This window comes from Schistocerca nitens, chromosome 6, assembly GCF_023898315.1.
Source record: "Schistocerca nitens isolate TAMUIC-IGC-003100 chromosome 6, iqSchNite1.1, whole genome shotgun sequence".
Lineage (NCBI taxonomy): Eukaryota > Metazoa > Arthropoda > Insecta > Orthoptera > Acrididae > Schistocerca > Schistocerca nitens.
Genome location: NC_064619.1, coordinates 262,011,519 through 262,026,568, shown reverse-complemented (window position 1 = coordinate 262,026,568; position 15,050 = coordinate 262,011,519).

Sequence of the window (15,050 nt, the reverse complement as noted above, 5' to 3'; positions counted from 1 at the left end):
TTGTAGTTAACACAATGGCTAGCTATACGGATTTCAAGCGTACTCTTCATCCCAGTAACTAGTTGTGTAACCAACAGGGATAAGTTGCTAACTCACTTGTTCGATTTTGCTTTTATTTGGCCTTATGTATATTTTATTGTTTTCCTAATGCACTTTATTCGTAGTATCTCCTTTGCGTGATTAAGTCTTATTTTATCATTTTCACGAGTTAATGTTTGAACATTCAATCATTATTTGTTAAGCGGCACGTTACATATCGGGTACAGCGCGCACGCGCTAGTACAGGCATTGCAGACTACATCAAAAGTGTGATGAGGGAGGGGGGAAATTTTTACTACCCGCAACGCAGCTAACCCGCCAAGCGCAGGCTACCATCTGTATGGTTGTCGTTCATATTCACTGTTTTCAAACATATATTTAACGTGCACTTGGTATATTGTCATTTCACTCCGGAAAGAGTAACAAAATTTTCATTACCGATTTCAAAGAATCTTCATACTTACCTGGAATTATACCTAAACTAAGATTCATTATAAGATTCTCCAATTTGTTTCAAAAGTAATACGCATATTTTGCCTTTAGTTAAGCAAAAATATACATTGTATCACATCTTGGAAGTGTTTTCATTTGTTACTATCCCATAGATTCTCCAAATTTCTATAAGGATTATAGATTGTTGAATTTTCCGTAAGGGCTTAGGTGCTGTAACGGTTGAAGTGAACTGACCTCTCATGCTTAGTGTGTAAATTATTTCGTACTTCCCCTGTCCATGGGGTTGCTCAACAAATAGCATCCTGGGTGTGATATTTTGTGTATAATATATAGTTCTGTGTACAACAACTGCAATTTTTGCTAAGAATTTTGTGTTTGGTGCTGGCCGGAGTGGCCGAGCGGTCCTAGGCGCTACAGTCTGGAACCGCGCGACCGCTACGGTCGCAGGTTCGAATCCTGCCTCGGGCATGGATGTGTGTGATGTCCTTAGGTTAGTTAGGTTTAAGTAGTTCTAAGTTCTAGGGGACTGATGACCACAGATGTTGAGTCCCATAGTGCTCAGAGCCATTTGAACCATTTGAGCCATTTGTGTTTGGTACATTTAGGATGTATGGGCAATAGCAACTCCTATCCTATGTGAAAAGTAGTTGTGCGGCCTATTCTTTTATCACACTGTGTTTTCCTAGCTTGAGCCTTTGCTTCCAACATTATTAAGGCTTGTCTATCCTTTTCTTCTAACGGTATCTCTCTCTCTCTCTCAGAAAACTTAGGTAAGGGTTAAACTAACTCGTCCATTTTATATTGCTCGTACATTAATTCGATTGGTGTAAGATCTGTCGATGAGTGTGGCAAATTATTTACTATTCACCGAAGGGCGTCACGTATTCAATGCGCTTAGTGTATCTGTGTGGTGTATACGTTCTGATAAACCTGTTAACTTCAGAAATACCCATTCTATTAGGCTGGCCTCGGGATGAAATTAGGATACATAAATATGTTTTATGTGATGTGACTTGACAAATTCTTTTTGTGAAGTTAGTTGTGTTATTTGTCAGAATAGCTCTTGGTTTACCCACTCTCACAAAATATTCTCTCACGATTCGCTTGATTATAGGCCCTGTCGTTACAGTTTCAGTGTCACAAATCTGAAGATACTTAGAAAACATCATGCAAGGCTATTACATGTTTCACTCCACCGTTTTCCATCGGAAAAGGTCCTGCGGCATCGATTGATACGGGGTCAAGGGGTTTCACTGGTGTAATAGGATATACACTACTGGCCGTTAAAATTGCTACACCACGAAAATGACGTGCTACAGACGCGGAATTTAACCGACACGAAGAAGATGCTGTGATATGCAAATGATTAGCTTTTCAGAGCATTCACACAAGGTTGGCGCCGGTGGCGAAACCTACAACGTGCTGACATGTGGAAAGTTTCCAATCGATTTCTCATACACAGACAGCAGATGACCGGCGTTGCCTGGTGAAACGTTTATGTGATGCCTCGTGTAAGGACAAGAAATGCATACCATCACGTTTCCGACTTTGATTAAGGTCGGATTGTAGACTATCGCGATTGCGGATTATCGTATCGCGACATTGCTACTCGCGTTAGTCGAGATTCAATGACTGTTAGCACAGTAAGGAATCAGTAGGTTAAGAAGGGTAATACGGAACGCCGTGTTGGATCCCAACGGCCTCGTATCACTAGCAGTCGAGATGACTGGCATCTTATCCGCGTGGCTGACTGAACAGATGGGGACGCTTGCAAGACAACAACCATCTGCACGAACAGTTCGACGACGCTTGCAGCAGCATGGACTATCAACTCGGAGACCATGGCTGCGGTTACCCTTGACGCTGCATCACAGACAGGAGCGCCTGCTATGGTGTACTCAACGACGAACCTGGGTGCACGAATGGCAAAACATTTTTTCGGATGAATCCAGGTTCTGTTTACAGCATCATGATTGTCGCATCCATGTTTGGCGACTTCGCGGTGAACGCACAATGGAAGCGTGTATTCGTCATCGCCATACTGGCGTATCACCCGGCGTGATGGTGTGGGGTGCCATTGGTTACACGTCTCGGTCACCTCTTGTTCGCATTGACGGCACTTTGAACAGTGGACGTTACATTTCAGGTGTGTTACGACCCGTGGCTCTACCCTTCATTCGAACCCTGCGAAACACTACGTTTCAACAGGGTAATGCACGACCGCATGTTGCAGCTCCTGTACGGGCCTTTCTGGATACCGAAAATGTTCGACTGCTGCCCTGGCCAGCACATTCTCCAGATCTCTCACCAATTGAAAACGTCTGGTTAATGGTGGCCGAACAACTGGCTCGTCGCAATACGCCAGTCACTACTCTTGATGACCTGTGGTATTGTGTTGAAGCTGCATGGGCAGCTGTAGCTGTACACGCCATCCAAGCTCTGTTTGCCTCAATGCCCAGGCGTATCAAGGCCGTTATCACGGCCAGAGGTGGTTGTTCTGGGTAGTGATTTCTCAAAATCACCCAGATTTCGTGAAAATGTAATCACATGTAAGTTCTCGTATAATATATTTTGAGAGGTGGCATGAGCCCACTCTTATATTTCTATCTTACGATTTTCCTCTGTAATTGCATGCGGTGAACAGTCGCTATTCCGTCACATGCGGACTTCCCACGCAGCGTCTCTCATCACCCGGGTGGTCCGGTGACAGGCGGGCTCTGCTGATCTTGAAAGGGTTAAGCCGACGGGTGTGAGGGAGTCGAGTGAATGCTTTCCAGACGCTGACATTGTCAAAAGACACGCCCGCAGGGGCCTGAAGTAGCGGCTGGGCTAGAGGTTCCGTTACATCGCAGAAACTTAGCGAAAACACTTTCTGGCGGGCTACCAGCGAGGCGTGGGAATGACTTGTGTACCCAGGCAGTTGTGGCGGGAAAATGCCCGCGCTTTCTGCAAAATAGTAACTGTGATTGGCTTGCTCAGGGCATAGTTCCATGACGTAGCAAAATCAGCGCAAAAATTGGCGCCAAGAATCTTCATTGGTGGAATGGTAGTGCTCCGGCAATAGAGTGGAATTTTCCGTCGGTTTTCGAGTTGCTGATTGGAACGTTTAACCACGGCCACTGTCGTGGGGGCGGGAATGTTCTGTGTTCAGCCTGTACGGATGCTCTAGAGGAGTCGGCTCTCGCCTTTCGGTCGGGGTAGGTTACAAGACTGAGCTCTCGCTGCTCTGGACAGCCTGCCTTCCGTTGGCTGTCTAATATACTTTTATTTAATTGTAACTGTTTGACGAAGTTGCTGAAGTTTCGAATTCAACGTAACTTTCCGAGTACAGTTGGCAATTGAGCGTTCAGCGTACAAGCGGCCTATGTTGTCTGTCTTGAGCAGTTTTGGCTGAAGTTGACTGTATCAGAGTTACAGTGTCACTTCACTTGTTAAAATCAATCACTGTACCATCAGTGATTGTGTGGCGAGCCTTCTTCGTCTCCCCTCAGAGGCGCATTTGCATTGCTAGGAAGTCTTTAGTCTGGAACAATCAGACCAGGATAATTAGTTTCGGGCTATACTCGCGACATTATCATCACCACGACGGGACGTCGAAGCAACCAGCCATCGCCTCCGGTACGCCAGATTGTGTTCTTGGAGTTAAGAAGATAGTTTGGTAATGTATGTCCGCAGCTCCAGCAGCTAGGGATTTTCCTAGGTGATAATCAGAGCTAAGCAGAGCGCGCCTGTTCGTCTTTTTCTAACTTTGTTCTGTCTTGAGTGTTCATTGTCTGAATTCTCACTACTGTAGCATCAATTAATGTTGGGTTGGCTGTGTGTCTCTCTTAAGACTTGAGTTGCAAGGAATTGGCTCCACATACCACTTCGTCATAAATGTCACAGTCTACTTTAGGGACAACTTCACCTTCACGGCATTTATTTGAGTATCCAATTTGAACCAATGTGATGTATTGTAAATGTTTCATGTGTTTTTGTTTATTATTTTGAGTTATAATAAATCATATGGTTATTTTGGACAGAACTTTCTATTAGAGCAACCCTATCATTTCTCACTACGTTAATGAAACTTTCCTTTATTTAACTTATTTATCAAATGAAATTATTGCAGGTGCCAAACTCTTTTCTACTCCACTTGCAGGGTCGATTACAGTCAGTTCGCGTTTCTTTTTAATCCATGTGCAACAGTAAAAGTCGGAGTTAGAATAGGGGGGGGGGGGGGCTTGGAGCATCATTTACATATGTAGATTCTAGAAGAATTTAGTGTTAAATACACTGCTAACTCCGGCACCTCGCAATTTGTCCAATGAATACCCGTTTATCATCAGCATTTCTTCTTGGTGTAGCAATTTTAAATGGGCAGTAGTGTAATACATTGAATCGGTTTAAGTGTTTACCCTTTTGACAGATTACACATACCTTAATTACCTGTTGTACGGTACGTCTAAGTTAGGGAAATAGTAGTATGACATTATTTTCTGAGCACACTTGGCTACGCCATAGTGGCCCCACAAGTTATGTGTACACCTGATAACTTTGTGTAGATTTGCTTCGGGTAAACAAACACACCAGTTACCAGACTGAGGCGTTCTACGATAAAACAAAACTCCATTACGTAACTACAACGTGTTCTCAAGACAGCATCATCAGTACTTGTTAGCTTATTCATATTTTTACACATTTTCACCTAATAGGGCCGATATGTAGCGCCGTACATGAGTAGAAGTCAGGTATCTGGTCTGTGAGTTCTGTACATTCATTTAATCGGGGGGTGTAGGCCGTCCGATCGCCGTTTACCGTCTGGGGAGGCGAGGTGCCGCCGCTTCCGGCAGTCTCTTCTACAATGTTTACAACGTGATCGGTATTTTGCCTTGCTCTATTCTGCGCACAACTGGGGGCGGCGTTTCGCTGATTTTAGTTTATACCACTCCCACAGCCGTTGTTTCCGTAATTGTTACTTATGCACAGATATTCATTCCTGTTCCTGTATCCTTGTTTATTACCGCCGCGACAGCACCAATTATTCCAACTATTACAGTTTTTTCTTGGTGATGAGCCGCGGTACCTTGAATTGTCATTTCTTTTATTCCTGTCTTGGAAACAATTACTTTGACGATTTCCGAATCCTCCATTACCGTTCAATCCCTGTGGTGGCGCGCCTGGATGCCAACCGCACTGTGCGTTGCCGTACTGATTTCTGCTATAACTGCCGTTGTTTTGTTGTTGTTGTTGTTGTTGTAACTTATTAACTCCTTCATTTTCCGGTGCACCCGACTGGTACCTTGTACACAATTTTGTTTTTGATTGCTCTCATGAATGATGTCAATCAAATCCAAGATCATGAGAAAGTATTCTAGGTAAGAAGTTGGCGCAGTCGCTAAATGACTCTCCAATATTCTGAAAACATCGACATGTGCTATCGCACTGACCCAGTATCTCTTCTTGTGTAAGTATCTTTCGATACACTGAAGCACAGATGGCTGTGGATAAAAAACTTTCATTCGTACTCTTCCCTGAATTCCCTTTGACCAGTATTTCTCCAGGAAGGCCTGTTCAAATTACGCATACTTTCGACAATGATCTGCCTTTCCTGCTGTCCCCAACCGCGCATCACCTTGTATGAAACCAATAACGAACTGAATTTTATGCATGTCGGACGAATGCCGAGGTAAAACATTTCTAAAAGCTCTCACAAACACAACGGAGTGTGTCTTCTTCGATTCTTGTGAGAAGACTGGGAACTATCTGTGTTTTGTTGTACCCTCGTCTATCATGAATGACAATATGCCAAGCATTCTGTCATCAAGTCGCTTCGCCATTCTACGCCTTTTCGGAGGCGGCAATGCTGCGGAACATACATTTGATTCCAGAATGAGATTTTCAATCTGCAGCGGAGTGTGCGCTGATATGAAACTTCCTGGCAGATTAAAACTGTGTGCCCGACCGAGACTCGAACTCGGGACGAGATACTGGCAGAAGTAAAGCTGTGAGACCGGGCGTGAGTCGTGCTTCGGTAGCTCAGTTGGTAGAGCACTTGCCCGCGAAAGGCAAAGGTCCCGAGTTCGAGTCTCGGTCGGGCACACAGTTTTAATCTGCCAGGAAGTTTCATATCAGCGCACACTCCGCTGCAGAGTGAAAATCTCATTCTGGAAACATCCCCCAGGCTGTGGATAAGATATGTCTCCGCAATATCCTTTCTTTTAGGAGTGCTAGTTCTGCAAGGTTCGCAGGAGAGCTTCTGTAAAGTTTGGAAGGTAGGAGACGAGATACTGGCAGAAGTAAAGCTGTGAGACCGGGCGTGAGTCGTGCTTCGGTAGCTCAGTTGGTAGAGCACTTACCCGCGAAAGGCAAAGGTCCCGAGTTCGAGTCTCGGTCGGGCACACAGTTTTAATCTGCCAGGAAGTTTCATATCAGCGCACACTCCGCTGCAGAGCGAAAATCTCATTCTGGAAACATCCCCCAGGCTGCGGCTAAGCCATGTCTCCGCAATATCCTTTCTTTCAGGAGTGCTAGTTCTGCAAGGTTCGCAGGAGAGCTTCTGTAAAGGTTGGAAGGTAGGAGACGAGATACTGGCAGAATTAAAGCTGTGAGACCGGGCGTGAGTCGTGCTTCGGTAGCTCAGTTGGTAGAGCACTTGCCCGCGAAAGGCAAAGGTCCCGAGTTCGAGTCTCGGTCGGGCACACAGTTTTAATCTGCCAGGAAGTTTCATACATTTGATTGTTGGTAAACTGTTCTCCCTCGCTTTGGTCATAATTTCGTGAAACAATGATCGCGTGACTACTGTAGAAGGCGGTTTGTTCGATCTACCTCTTTCACTGATAAATTCGGAACGAATCTTAACCTTCTATTGCTTTCATATCCCTATCTGCATTAGCGAGAATTTTATGTTATCTTCCGTTTGTGATCTCTTCAACCACGTCAACATAAGTTTTTTGTTCCAGGACCCACTTTCCAGCCAGGGTGGAATCGCTGTCAAAGGCTCCGGCCCCAGATCTCTCACTGAATCTTTTAATATCCTTAGTGTTACGTTCGTACTCGATCTTAAAGTGAGAAATCCAGTTTCTTGCGTGAGATTTTGTACATCATCCGGTCAATTTTCACACGAATTCTTCATTTCACGTACTCATGTTTGAATTGTTGTTATCGCTTTAGCTAAGCTTCCATGTGCGCTTTGTGATCTGCCATGAGCCGTTGCAAGTTCTTCAACTTGACGTTCATCTTCACTCATACTAGAGACATTTTTGCTAGCTGATTGTACATACTAATAAATTTTGTATCTAATTTGTTGGTTGCACCTGTCAACTGTGTTCAAGTTAATACGCAACTTTTCGAAGTCGTTCAAATGCGTCGTGACTCTTTAGTCCAAGGTATTGAGACTTTGATCTAAATTGCCGAGACCAGTGGACGGGTTTGTAATTTTTGTACTGAAGTCAGTAGCTCAGTACTCATTTGTATGGATTTCTGTAAGTATTATTCTATGGTTGATACCTGCGAATAATATTGTTTAATGTACGTATAGTTTGAGTATGTGTATGTGTCTGTTTCATTGTTTCTTTCCAAATTATTTTGAAAAGAGACAATTATTATGGAGGATTGTGAATTACCCTCATAGAGAGTTAGTCATGTGCCATTATTTGGTTTAATATTCTGTCCAGTCGTTGTAGATTAGTTCAGTTGTATATCGTTTTTGGTTGTGAAATTGCCGTCGTGTTGCACTGTCATTTTCACTACCTAATATGTTAGATTCTGATTAAGTACCTTCGTGATCATTGCCGTTAGTATTAATTTTCTCATTGATACATGATACCGCCGGCCGGTGTGGCGGAGCGGTTCTAGGCACTTCAGTCTGGAACCGCGCGACCGCTACGGTCGCAGGTCCGAATCCTGCCTCGGGCATGGATGTGTGTGATGTCCTTAGGTTAGTTAGGTTGAAGTAGTTCTAAGTTCTAGGGGACTGATGACCTCAGATGTCAAGTCCCATAGTGCTCAGATCCATTTTTTTTATACTTGATACCATTTTTACTGACAGTAAAATTACACATTGCAGTTAAATTATTGGAACATAATAGAAAGTCAATAGTTGTGGAAAATTTCAATAATGATATACGTTAGCGACAAGATGGCTTTTCATTGTTGTCACTGTTACGTATATGAAAATCAGTTACTATTGCAATGAAAAATCTTCTCTACCATAAGTATTGTTAATTCTAAAAATGTTTTAAGCAGGTTAAGGATCAGGGTAGTGGAGCAAAAATATTTTTGTCTTCTATGATCACTGGAATATTTTTGATCCTAGCTTTGGTTGGCGTACTTGTTCACGTTCTGTAAAGTTCAGTTACTTGTCTCTGTAGAAAATTTACTTTAGTTTCCATAATTTTATTCCGTTTTCATTGGTAACATTCACCTCTTCTCATTGTATGCTCGTTGTCGAATATATGGAACAGTGACAGTTTATAATTACTATTTCAACAGTCACTGCGACAATTAAATTACTTTTTACTTACGATCCGAAGATTGTAGGATCTGGTCTCTGTTTGGTCACCAGTGTATTATAATCTATTTTTTACTAGTGGCTGCTTAATTAATTAGAATTTTTGAGTTAGAAATGTTTTCTGACCTTTAACTGCGAAGTCATAAATGGAAGTTAATGAAATACATTTACAGCCCGCTTCCGAACAGACAGATCTCAAACATACCTCAAATAAACTTTATAGGAAATTTAATAGTAAATTTTCTTAATTGTATTTCCTTCACAGTGGGGAACCTTACCTCTTCTTTCGGCTGCGACGATCGTCTCGAAAACAGCCACTGTAGAAATTGCTAGTGGTTGACCATGACGCCTAATGAAAGAAACTCGTATTGCGAACTGGTGAGATGAACTGTTTATCAAATAAATAGACAGGCACAGGGACTGCAGTTTCCTTCGCGTTCTCTATATTAACCCAAAATAAAATCTTATTAATAAAACTGTTACAATAGGAAGAGCGACAAAATGTTTTCGTCCTCTCACCATCAAGACGCACCACAGACTCCTTTCTACCTTCCGAAAAAAAAAAAAAAACTGTCACATCCCTCTCATCTAACAGCATCTCTGCTGCAGCGCATCGCATCCTTTTTTAGCTTGCGTATATCTCCTTTGGAAGATTTAGCAAGTCCCATTACAATCGGTACGTGTCAATTGTAGCAAACGGCGAAATCCACTCAATTGTCTCAAATTTGCCTTCTCATCTTTACCAATGCATAACATGATCTCACAAGAGGTTGAGGGAAACTTATTTTCTTAATCGTGTGCTGTTCTATCCTATGCTGTGGAGTGATGAAACACTTTTTCAACACAACTGTTCATTGCAGTAACTAGACGAAGTACATTTCTGAGAGAGAATACCTTCACAACTTGCTAACAGAAAAATGTGTATCATGGATCATATATCGAGAAGCAGTGAAGAAATTTCGATACCGTCCTTCGAGGCGAAAAGATTATAGGCAGCCCCTGGTAAGCATGGAGAAGCGGTGACCGCAGGAAACTCCGTTGGAAGCTGGAAGCACGGTGATGGATGTGGCTCACGGTAAAAACGGCACGACAACTCAGTGGGGAGCGGAACGGCAGGCTAGGTTCGTTGCGGAAACTTAAAACAGTTCTTGATCCGTCTTAGTCCGGGAAGGGTCTCGATTCCTCTGTTTCTTTTCCTTTTTTTGTGTTTTTTCCCCCTCACCTGATGGGAGACGATTGAGACCGTCTACCTCTATTGGGCCTTAGCTTGACGTAATTTATTCTTTTAGTTTTCCTCATTGACAGTTCTCTTACATGTAATACATCTAATTTATATTTTACAATTCTTGATATACATTGGAAATAGTTATTTAGCGTTATTGTGATTAATCCATTACAATAAAATACAAGAACATTACTGTCAATTAAAATTGCTACACCAAGAAGAAATGCAGATGATAAACGGGTATTCATTGGACAAATATATTATACTAGAACTGACATGTGATTACATTTTCACGCAATTTGGGTGCATAGATCCTGAGAAATCAGTACCCAGAAAAACCACCTCTGGCCGTAATAACGGGCAAACTGAGCTTCAATGGCGTGTACAGGTACAGCTGCCCATGCAGCTTCAACACGATACCACGGTTCATCACGAGTAGTGACTGGCATATTGTGAAGAGCCATTGCTCGGCCACCATTGACCAGACGTTTTCAGTTGGTGAGAGATATGGAGCATGTGCTGGCCAGGGCAGCAGCCGAACATTTTCTGTATCCAGAAAAGCCCGTACAGGACCTGGAACATGCGCTCGGGCATTATCCTGCTGAAATGTAAGGTTTCGATGGGATCGAATGACGGGTAGAGCCACGGGTCGTAACACATCTGAAATGTAACGTCCACTGTTCAAAGTGCCGTCAATGCGAACAAGAGGTGACCGAGACGTGTAATCAATGGCACCCAATACCATCACGCCGGGTGATTTGCTAGTACGGCAATGACGAATACACGCTTCTAATGTGCGATCACCGCGATGTCGCCAAACACGGATGCGACCATCATGATGCTATAAACAGAACCTGGATTCATCCGAAAAAATGTTTTGCCATTCGTGCACCCAGGTTCGTCGTTGAGTACACCATCGCAGGCGATCCTGTCTGTGACGCAGCGTCAAGGGTAACCGCAGCTATGGTCTCCGAGCTGATAGTCCATGCTGCTGCAAACGTCATCAAACTGTTCATGCAGATGGTTGTTGTCTTGCAGATGCCCCCATCTGTTGAGTCAGGGATCGAGACGTGGCTGCACGATCCGTTACAGCCATGCGGATAAGATGCCTGTCATCTCGGCTGCTAGTGATACGAGGCCGTTGGGATCCAGCACGGCGTTCCGTATTACCATCTTGAACCCACCGATTCCATATTCTCCTAACAGTCGTTGGATCTCGACCAACGCGAGCAGCAATGTCGCGATACGATAAACCGCAATCGCGATAGGCAACGATCCGACCTTTATCAAAGTCGGAAACGTGATGGTACGCATTTCTCCTCCTTACACGAGGCATCACAACAACGTTTCACCAGACAATGCTGGTCAACTGCTGTTTATGTATGAGAAATCGGTTGGAAACTTATCTCGTGTCAGCACTTTGTAGGTGTCGCCACCGGCGCCAACATTGTGTGAATGCTCTGAAAAGCTAATGAAATGGTTCAAATGGCTCTGAGCACTATGGGACTTAACAGCTATGGTCATCAGTCAGAAAGCTAATCATTTGCATATCACGGCATCTTCTTCCTGTCGGTTAAATTTCGCGTCTGTAGCACGTCATCTTCATGGCGTAGCAATTTTAATGGCCAGTAGTGCAGATGTATTTACGTAGGTGTGAAGTGATTGGCTCTTTTGTGGTTATAAAAGTATGGAGGGCATAGTTGTGCCATGTTAATGGTTCTTATAATGTTTGGGGGAGTTATTGGTGAATCTTAGTTACAAAAACATTTGGGCTTTGTTTACAGAATGATGGTGCTAATGCTATACAGCGTAAAATTAAATTAAATATTTGTATTGAAAATACGAGTTTAAATAGCATAAATATTTGCATGACAGGATATGAATTGTAGTAACTTAGAGATAAACAATTTCTTGGTGTTTGGAAACACTAGTATATAATTTCTTGGAGTTTGGAACCTCTCTGTCGGAGTGTTTTAAGACTGATTGTGTATACAAGTTGCTGGGATTAAGGATCATTCAATGAGAAAAATATTTTGGTTTTTTCGTTGGGATAATTTAAAGATGCACAGCATAGACAGTTTACAACGTAGTAACTTTTTTAGTGTTTTCGGTCAGCCGGGAGCTACTGTTGGGTCGGGGTCCAGATCCAGTGCCAGGAGGTGCGATTGTGTTGGTGTTTCTTGTGCTATGATCATAATCTGTGCTCAAAGTTCGTGGTTGTGTACTGTGTGTGGGTGTGTGGTTAGAGTGTTGTGTGTGATTGTACCTCTAGGCGGAGCACGGACCTATGTAGCGGCCTCTGGAATGATACATCGCATTATCATGTGAGCACGTGACCGTGCGGATCTAAAATAATGAACGCCGATCGCAGCGCTGCGAGTTGCAGTTCACACGTACGTCGTAGCGAACCTGGCGCCCCCGGACGCTGTGGCAGTCTCCGACGGTTTGTCTGTATACAGTGCGTTGCCTCGACTATTTACAAACAACCTCGTAAGTTAAGCAGGGGCCGTAGCAGGCCCGCTAAACCCTGACGGCAGTGTGGTGGTCGAACTATGCAGGGGTCAGCGCCGCAGCAGACCTGCATACACCAAAATGCCAATTGTGATACATATTACATTACAGTCAACATTATGCCCTACTTCTGTAATATACAACAAGAGTGTGTGAGACACCATTATACTGCTCTGACGTACACCGAACGTTACTTCTGCTTCAGCTTTGTGTGCTGTTTTCCAATAAATTATCTAGACTGTCTCAATTGAAGTAGATCTCCAGTATCTCAAACGCAGGATTCTCCAATGTTAGCGTTTGAAGTGTGTGAGGTACACTGAGATGAGAGAAGTCATGGATTACCTTCTAATATCGTGTTGTACCTCCTTCTTCCCGGCGTAGTGCAGCAACTCGACGTGGCATGGACTCAACAAGTTGAAAGTTCCCTGCAGAGATACTGAGCCATACTGTATCTACAGCCGTCCGTAACTGCGGAAGTGTGACGGTGCAGGATTTTGTGCACGATACCACCACCCGACTATGTCCCAAGATGTTCAATGGTATTCATGTCAGGCAATCTGGGGTGGCCAAATGATTAGCTCCAGTTGTCCAGAATGTTCTTCAATCAGGAAAAGTTGTGGTCTGGAGAGATGGTACCTTGCCATCCACATAAATTCCGTCATTGTTTGGGAACATGACGTCAATGAATGGCTGCGAATAGCCTCCAAGTTGTCAAACATAAACATTTCCAGTCAATGATAAGTTCAGTTGGACCAGAGGACTGGGTCCATTCCATGTTAACATAGCCCACAGTCCAAACCATTATGGAGCCATCACCAGCTTGCACAGTGCCTCGTTGATAAATTGGGTTCATGGATTCGTGGGATCTTCGCCACACTCGAAATCTACCGTCAGTTCTCACCAACTGAAATCGGGACTCATCTGACCAGACCATTCCGCATTCAGATCCTACCAGTTCTCGTGGTATGGCCATAATCCCGTCGGAAACCTCTTCACAACGATCACCTGAGTGCAAATGACAGGTCCGCCGATCTCCCTTTTATACCCAGTGTAATCGATTGTATTGTATTGTATTGTCTGTTAACCCGGGTTGATGACGAAGCCCAACGGGTTAAGCCTAGCGTCGATTTGCATCACACAGAATTTTTCTTTTCAGATGTTTCGTGTAAAAAGCAAGTATTCCTTGCAACTGTCCGTGATGATTGCGTGGATGGTGCAGCGCGCTTGTCTGCTGCTTATTAAAGAAGCGAGGCAATGCATTGGGAGTATGTTGGCACATATCCTGCTCTTTTGAACTATTCTGTATTCCTGAATTTCACTGAACATTTTTCTACTTCCTTCTTTGATCAATCAACTTGTAACACCACAACTCAGACCCTACCTACCTGTTTACTGATTTATTTATTTTATTGCTTTATGTTTATTTAATATTATATAGTTGAGTTTCTGTAAATGTTGTTGGTTTGAATCGATAACACAAAATTGTATACTTCTTTATTTGTAAAAACTAGGATGTCTCGTGAAAATACTGTGCAATGTATTGTCTTTATTACTTAAATACGTTGTCTCATTTGGAGGGAAAAAAACTTAATGTATATAATTGTGATTTTGTTTAAATAATTTTTTTATAGAAATACCAACATGTGCAAACGATATATTTTGTTTAAAGTAACTACTTGCTGTTATGCAAAGACTGATCCTCACTAAGGGCTTTTAGTTATTTTGTATGTAAAAGGTGGTGTGGTTCTCCTCAGGAACGGAACTTCGTAGCGCGCGCAAAATGTGGTTGGCATGGATAAAGAGGTGGAACCAAGAGTCAGTCGGCGATGAGCTAATGAACCACCAACAGCTCACGAAAAGGTTGTGAATTGTGTTGGTGCCGAGAGGGGCTTTTTGTGCCGTTTTCCAATGTGCCAAAGCCTCGGGTGGAACTAGTTGGAATTGATATATATCATCGCCACCAAGAAATTACAGAGTCCTCCAATTCTACCTGCAAATCCACCTACCAACATATCACTCGCCACCACATTGCGCAATCACTGTAACGGAACAGAAGAACTATATGAATGTACAGTGAAGGATCAGCTCATTGGATGTTATAGTGTACTCAAATATAAGGTAAATTATAACTGAACTCTTGTACCTACCGTGATTTATCCCCAGTCACATATCCACTTAGGGTCCCTCCCACGCTAAAGTGCTTATTGGTTGTCCTTTATTGAAAGCATATTAAAGTTAATGTGGCAATAGTGTGCTAAAATTAATATTGTTTGTTGAAAGGATCTTACAAATATCTCAGTTTTGTTGTTTCACTGCAGTAAAAGTTCAGAG